Genomic DNA, 8,038 nt, shown 5'->3' on the forward strand with positions numbered 1-8,038 from the left:
CTAGATAAATTTCCATGGTAACCAGCTTCCTCCCAATTAACTCCTTCTTTTGTTTCTAACTCTCCTTGAGGTGATGGTTGAGTGTGGATGGCTACAGCTTGATTCTTCTTTATTTGCTTGGTCAATTCAGCCAGTTGCTTGGTGATCGTCTTGTTCTGGGCCAAGATTGCATCCATTTGGTTTAATTCCAATACTCCCCTGTTGTTGCTTTTGTCTAAGGCATAAAAATACTCATTGTCAGCCACTGTCTTTATAACATCAATGGCTTCTTCAATGGTCTTTGTCTTGTTAAGGGAACCTCCAGATGAGTGGTCCACAGCTTTCTTTGATTCATGATTCAACCATTCATAGAAGATATGAAATTGCACCCACTCATTAAACATATCAAGGGGGCATTTCCTTGTCAAATCCTTGAATCTCTCCCAAGCTTTATAAATTGTCTCACCATCTTGTTGTCTGAATGTCTGCACTTCAGTTCTCAGTCTGTTAACTTTTTATGGAGGGTAGAACCTTGTTAAGAATCTATTCACCACATCCTCCCAGGTTGTCAAACTTTCCTTGGGAAATGATTCCAGCCATTTTGATGCTTTGTCCCTTAAAGAAAATGGAAACAGTAGCAATCTATAGGTGTCAGGATAAACACCATTAGATTTAACTGTGTCACATATCCTTTGGAATTTAGTGAGGTGCGCATTAAGGTCCTCTTGAGCATTTCCTCCAAAAGAACAGTTGTTCTGTACTAGAGTTATGAGTTGAGGCTTTAATTCAAAGTTATTAGCATGGATAGTTGGCTTTTAAATGGTGCTACCACAGTTTCCTGGGTTTGGATTGATGTTTGATCCCAGAACACTCCTCTCTTGTCCAGTAGGGTTGGCTCCAACTCTTCTGGCATGGTTATTCACCTCTCCTTCGTAATGGTTTTCCATATCATCCTCCATGGTTATATCCAAATCTTCCTCCTCTTCTTCTGCACCAACAACCCTCTTTTCTCTTGCTTCCTTTCTAAACCTCAGGAAGGTTCTTTCCGGTTCACTGTCAAAAGATGTTGAGACCTCTCTTTTACCAGTCATAAAATGAACAAGTACAAGAAGAAGCAAATATAGATTCCATTAAAACAAAGTATAGTTATCTTGGTTAGAGCAATTTATCAAATAGTTAGTGGGTTAGCTTGCTGGAAAGTAAAGAAGTAAGGTAAAATTGATGAAACACAACTAAAAATTGTAGAGGACAAAAATAAACAACTGAAATTAAAATTCAAAAGAAAAGAAAAGTGCTCAATCTAGTTATCCTCCAATTTAATAATTGTCAATACAAAACAAATCCCCGGCAACGACGCCATAAACTTGATTCTCTCGGAAACTATCTCTCAACAATTTCCTACCGACAAGTGTATCAGATGGTCGTCAAGTAAAAACTCACAATAGAGTGAGGTCAAATCCCACAGGGACTGGTTGGTTGATCAATGTTAATTGGTGAATTATACTATTTGAGCGAAATCAGATTTGGTTGAGAATTACAGAAAGTAAATTTGGCGGAAAACATAAATTGCAAGAAATTAAATAACAAAAATTAAATTGCATGAAATTAAATGACAAAAGCTTAAATTGCAAGAATCTAAATGGGAATGGGGAATTAGCATGAAATTAAAGAGCAGAATATAAAAGATGGGTAGATCAGAGATGGGGATTCATTGGGTTTTAGGAGATATTGAACTCTTCGGATCAAATTATTTTCATTTCTTCCTGAATCAATGCATTAATTGACATTGCTTGGCAATCTTAGATGATTGGATCTCAATGTCTTGGCTCACCAATCTCTCTAATCATGAACAATTGCCCAATATCTTGATTTAATTTCTCATGGAACGAGTTGAAGTTCGGTCACTGATTATACCACACAAATTCATAGATCAAAGTATTACTAGGATTAAATGTCACAATATCCATCCAACCCCCAATCAAATATAATGTGAGAAAGCAATTCAAGCATGAATTCATCATCCCTCTCTCAAGGATCCAAAGAATTCCAATTATGGATAGCTTCTCTTTCAAGACAACTATCCAATTGAATTAAGACCGAAAATTTTCTAACAAAAATCAAGAGAAAGGAAAGAAGAAAAATAAGAAAACTACCATTGATCCATTGAATTAATAGACCTCCCTAACCCAATGAAAGGGGTTTAGTTATTCATAGCTCTCAAAATGGAAAATGAAATTGAAAGATACATTGCTCAAAATTGAAGAATTACCGAAAACTCAATTCAATCGAAAAGTCTAAAAAATGAAGTAAAAGTGAGTAAAAGTCCCTCTAACTTAAATTCTAAGCTACTTATACACTTTCTTCCATTGCTCTTCAATCTCTGAATTGGGCTTTCAGCCTTGATGGAATTGGGTTGAAAAATATGGCTCCAATTGGTTTCCCTTGATGTTGAGAAGAGATATGTGCTTGAATTGCACGTTCTGATGCTTCACGTTGGAGTCAACGTTTGATGGCCAACGTTGACTCAAACGCCTTTCAGAAGAACAACCAGAAAAACCAGGTACTTTGCTATCATTCGCGTTTGACTCAACGTTGGAAGGCTAATGTTCTGCTTACCCATGCGTATGCGAACTTAACGTGTTTGCACCCATGGGGCTAAAATGCGTTTCCAGGCGTGCGTATACTGTACGCATGACATGGATTCTCAAAAGTTAAGGTTACACATACGCTTCATGGATGTGTACGCGTCGTTGCGCATTTTTAAAATCACAACTTTGAAGCCACAATCGCGCACATTGGCCTTCAACGTTTGAGGTAGCGTTTGGGGTCCAACGTTGCCTATCCACGTGTACGCGTCAGCTACGCATGCACGTGATTTGTGAGAAATTCCAATCCATGCGTACGCGTGTAGCACGCGTGGGCGTCGCTGCAATTTTTCAGAATCTCCAAAATGCTCATTTTTTTACAACATTGGAGGTAACATTGGATGTCCAACGTTCCCTCCAATGTGAGCACTAGAAATTATATAGAGAATTGCTCTGTTTTCTTTCCAACGTTTGAGGCAACGTTGGTGGTCCAACTTGGCCACCAACGTTGTTTCTTCTTCATCTTTTCCATGCTCCTTCTTTAACTTCTCTCCATGCCTTCCTTCACTTGTCTTCAACCAATATATGCATCAAAGCCTTGCTAAAGTCATGAGAATTCTCATCATTCTTACCACACATGTAATTATAGCATTATTCTCATGAAATTGCGTCAAATTAATCATAGTTGGATGAATCTAGGTATGCATGAATTTCTACCCAATTTGCTTTCTTACAACTCAAGAAAAGTGCATAAAACCTATTAAAACAAAGAAAAAGGCTAGTGAAACTAGCCTAAGATGCCCTCGCATCACAACACCAAACTTAAATCTTGCTTGTCCCTAAGCAAGTACTGAATTATTAAGAAGAAAGAATGAAACAGAAGGGGATGTTCATATCAGCAAGTCATTATTATTAGCCAATGGGGTTTTATGTAGAAAAATGCAGTAACTCACTTCATATTGATCTTTAGGCGTAGAATGTCTCCTTCAAGTATCAATTAACATACTCCTATGACCTCTTGTTATTCACTCATCCTTGGTAATTGATTTCCTTTATTTTCTTTTCCTATAAACTTTAGCTCAGTGTCATGTGTTGTGGCCATTTCTTAGCTTATTTGTACTCAACACATATTCACTACAGACACTTGGCTCACAATTCTTCTTAAGACATTGGTGCTGATAGGCAAAATTGTGATCTACACTTTTTATAACTCGAACAATTCTTAGTAATACCTCCAAAAACTTGGTGCACACTACTATGGTTGACTCACATTCTTTACAACTTCGCACAACAAACCAGCAAGTGAACTGGGTCGTCCAAGTAATAAACCTTACATGAGTAAGGGTCGATCCCACGGAGATTGTTGGTATGAAGCAAGCTATGGTCATCTTGTAAATCTCAGTTAGGTGGATTCAAATGATTATAATGGTTTTCAAAAATAATAATAAATAAAGCATAAAATAAGGATAGAGATATTTATGTAATTCATGGATGAGAATTTTAGATAAGTGTATGGAGATGCTTTGTCCCTTCTGAATCTCTGCTTTTCTACTGCCTTCCTTCAATCCTTCTTACTCATTTCCATGGCAAGCTGTATGTAGGGCATCACCGTTGTCAATGGCTACTTCCCATCCTCTCAGTGAAAATGGTCCAAATGCTCTGTCACAGCACGGCTAATCATCTGTCAGTTCTCGATCATGTCGGAATAGAATCCATTGATTCTTTTGCGCCTGTCACTATCCCAAAAATCGTGAGTTTGAAGCTCGTCACAGTCATTCAATCCTTGAATCCTACTCGGAATACCACAGACAAGGTTTAGACTTTCCGGATTCACAAGAGTGGCCGCCAATGGGTTCTAGCTTATACCACGAAGACTCTGATTAAGGAATCCAAGAGATACTCGCTCGTTCTAAGGTAGAACGGAAGTGGTTGTCAGTCACGCGTTCATAGGTGAGAATGATGATGAGTGTCACGGATCATCACATTCATCATGTTAAAGTGCAACGAATATCTTAGAAAAAGAATAAGCTGAATTGAATAGAAAATAGTAGTAATTGCATTAAAACTCGAGGTACAGCAGAGCTCCACACCCTTAATCTATGGTGTGTAGAAACTCCACCGTTGAAAATACATAAGTGATCAAGGTACAGGCATGGCCGAATGGCCAGCCCCCAAAGTCTAAGAACTAAACGTCCAAAGATAGATACCAAGATGTCTAATACAATAGTAAAATGTCCTATTTATACTAGACTAGTTACTAGGGTTTACAGAAATAAGTCTAAATGCAGAAATCCACTTCCGGGGCCCACTTTGGTGTGTGCTTGGGCTAAGCTTGAGCTTTACACGTGCAGAGGCTACTTTTGGAGTTAAACGCCAAGTTGTAACGTGTTTTTGGCGTTTAACTCTGGTTTGTGACGTGTTTCTGGCATTTTACTCCAGAATGTAGCATGGAACTGGCGTTGAACTCCAGTTTGCGTTGTCTAAACTCGAACAAAGTATGGACTATTATATATTGCTGGAAAGCTCTGGATGTCTACTTTCCAATACTCGTAAGAGGGCGCCATTTATAGTTCTGTAGTTCCAGAAAATCCATTTCAAGTGCAGAGAGATCAGAATCCAACAGCATCAGCAGTCCTTTGTCAGCCTGAATCAGATTTTTGCTCAGGTCCCTCAATTTCAGCCAGAAAATACCTGAAATCACAGAAAAACACACAAACTCATAATAAAGTCCAGAAATGTGAATTTTTCATAAAAACTAATGAAAACATCCCTAAAAGTAGCTAGATCCTACTAGAAACTACCTAAAAATAATGCCAAAAAGCGTATAAATTATCCGCTCATCACAACACCAAACTTAAATTGTTGCTTGTCCCAAAGCAACTAAAAATCAATTAGGATAAAAAGAAGAGAATATACTATAAATCTCAAAATATCAATGAATATTAGTTCTAATTAGTTGAGCGGGACTAGTAGCTTTTTACTTCTGAACAGTTTTGGCATCTCACTTTATCCTTTGAAGTTTAGAATGATTGGCATCTATAGGAACTCATAATTCAGATAGTGTTATTAATTAGTTAAGTATGTTGATTCTTGAACACAGCTACTTTTATGAGTCTTGGCTGTGGCCCTAAGCACTTTGTTTTCTAGTATTACCACCAGATACATAAATGCCACAGACACATGACTGGGTGAACCTTTTTAGATTGTGACTCAGCTTTGCTAAAGTCCCCAGTTAGAGGTGTCTAGAGCTCTTAAGCACACTCTTTTTGCTTTGGATCACGACTTTAACCACTCAGTCTCAAGCTTTTCACTTAGACCTGCATGCCACAAGCACATGGTTAGGGATAGCTTGATTTAGCCGCTTAGGCCTGGATTTTATTTCCTTGAGCCCTCCTATCCATTAATGCTCAAAGCCTTGGATCCTTTTTACCCTTGCCTTTTGGTTTTAAGGGCTACTGGTTTTTTTTGCTTGCTTTTTCTTTTTCTTTCTTAAAAATCTTTTCGCCACTTTTTTTTGCCACTTTTGTTATTCACTGCTTTTTCTTGCTTCAAGAATCAATTTTATGATTTTTCATATTATCAATAACATTTCTCTTGTTCATCATTCTTTGAAGAGCCAACAATTTTAACATTCATAAACAACAAGATCAAAAATATGCATTGTTCAAGCATTCATTCAGAAAACAAAAAGTATTGTCACCACATCAATATAATTAAACTAATTTCAAGGATGAATTCGAAACTCATGTACTTCTTGTTCTTTTGAATTAAAAACATTTTTCATTTAAGAAAGGTGAAGGATTCATGGAATTATTCATAGCCTTAAGATATAGGCACTAGACACTAATGATCATGTAATAAAGACACAAACATAGACAAACATGAAGCTCAAAAACCAAAAAATAGAGAGATAAGAACAATGAAGTTAAGGAATGAGTCCACCTTAGTGATGGTGGCACCTTCTCCTTGAAGGACCAATGGTGTTCTTGAGCTCCTCTATGTCTCTTCCTTGCCTTTGTTGCTCCTCCCTCATAGCTCTTTGATCTTCTCTAATCTCATTGAGAATGATGGAGTGCTCTTGGTGGTCCACCCTTAATTGGTTTATGTCATGACTCAATCCTTCTAGAGAGGTGTTGAGTTATTTCCAATAGTTGTTTGGAGAAAAGTGCATCCCTTGAGGCATCTCAGGGATTTCTTGATGATGAGCTTCCTCATGCGTCTCTTGAGATCCATGAATGGTCTCTCTTGTTTGGTCCATTCTCTTCTTAGTGATGCGCTTGTCCTCTTCAATGAGGATGTCTCCTTCTATGACAACTCCAGCTGAGTAGCATAGATGGCAAATAAGATGAGGAAAAGCTAGCCTTGCCAAGGTGGAGGGCTTTTTGGCTACTTTGTAGAGTTCTAGAGAGATGACTTCATGAACTTCTACTTTCTCTCCAATCATGATGCTATGGATCATGATGGCCCGATCCACAGTAACTTCAGATCGGTTGCTAGTGGGGATGATGAAGCGTTGGATGAACTTCAACCATCCTCTAGCCACAGGCTTAAGGTCCAATCTTCTTAATTAAACCGGCTTTCCTTTTGAGTCTCTTTTCCATTGAGCTCCTTCCACACATATGTCCATAAGGACTTGGTCCAACCTTTGATCAAAGTTGACCCTTCTAGTGTAGGGGCGTGCATCTTCTTACATCATAGGCAAATTGAATGCCAACCTTATATTTTCTGGACTGAATTCTAAGTATTTTTCCCGAACCATTGTAAGATAATTCTTTGGATTCGGGTTCATACTTTGATCATGGTTCTTAGTGATCCATGCATTGGTATCTAACTCTTAAACCATTAAGATTCTGACTTGTTGAATGGGGTTGGTCAGAACTTCCCAACCTCTTCTTTGGATCTCATGTCGGATCTCTGGATACTCATTCTTCTTGAGCAAGAAAGGGACCTCAGGGATCACCTTCTTCTTGGCCACAACTTCATAGAAGTGGTCTTGATAGACCTTTGAGATGAATCTCTCTATCTCTCATGACTCGGAGGTGGAAGCTTTTGTCTTTCCTTTCCTCTTTCTAGAGGTTTCTCCGGCCTTAGGTGCCATAGATGGTTATGGAAAAACAAAAAGCTATGCTTTTACCACACTAAACTTAGAATGTTGCTTGCCCTCGAGCAAAGAAGAATAGAAGAAGAAGAAGAAGATATGAAGGAGAGGGAGAGGGATGTGTATTTGGCCAAGCATGAGAAGAGAGAGTTGTGTTGTGTGAAAATAAAGAAGGATAGAGGGGTTTATATAGTGGAGGGAGAGGGTAGTAGGTTTGCTCATTAGGGTGGGTTTGGGTAGAAAAGGGATTTTGAATTTGAAGGTAGGTGAGGTTTTTAGGGAAGAGTGTATGGATATAAGTGGTGAAGAGGTGATGGGGAAGAGAGATTGAGGTGATTGGTGAAGTGTTTTTGGGGAAGAGTGTTATTGGATTGTG

The 8,038-nt window shown here is 38.4% G+C and overlaps 1 non-coding gene across 1 annotated transcript; it reads left to right on the top strand.

The window, feature by feature from the left end:
* The first annotated feature begins 378 nt into the window (after positions 1–378).
* LOC127742026 (small nucleolar RNA R71) lies at positions 379–485 on the top strand. Its single transcript, XR_008003213.1, has one exon. It is a non-coding gene; the product is annotated as a small nucleolar RNA R71 (small nucleolar RNA).
* Positions 486–8,038: the final 7,553 nt, after the last annotated feature.

Source organism: Arachis duranensis, chromosome 9 (genome assembly GCF_000817695.3).
Source record: "Arachis duranensis cultivar V14167 chromosome 9, aradu.V14167.gnm2.J7QH, whole genome shotgun sequence".
In the NCBI taxonomy this organism is placed as follows: Eukaryota; Viridiplantae; Streptophyta; class Magnoliopsida; order Fabales; family Fabaceae; genus Arachis; species Arachis duranensis.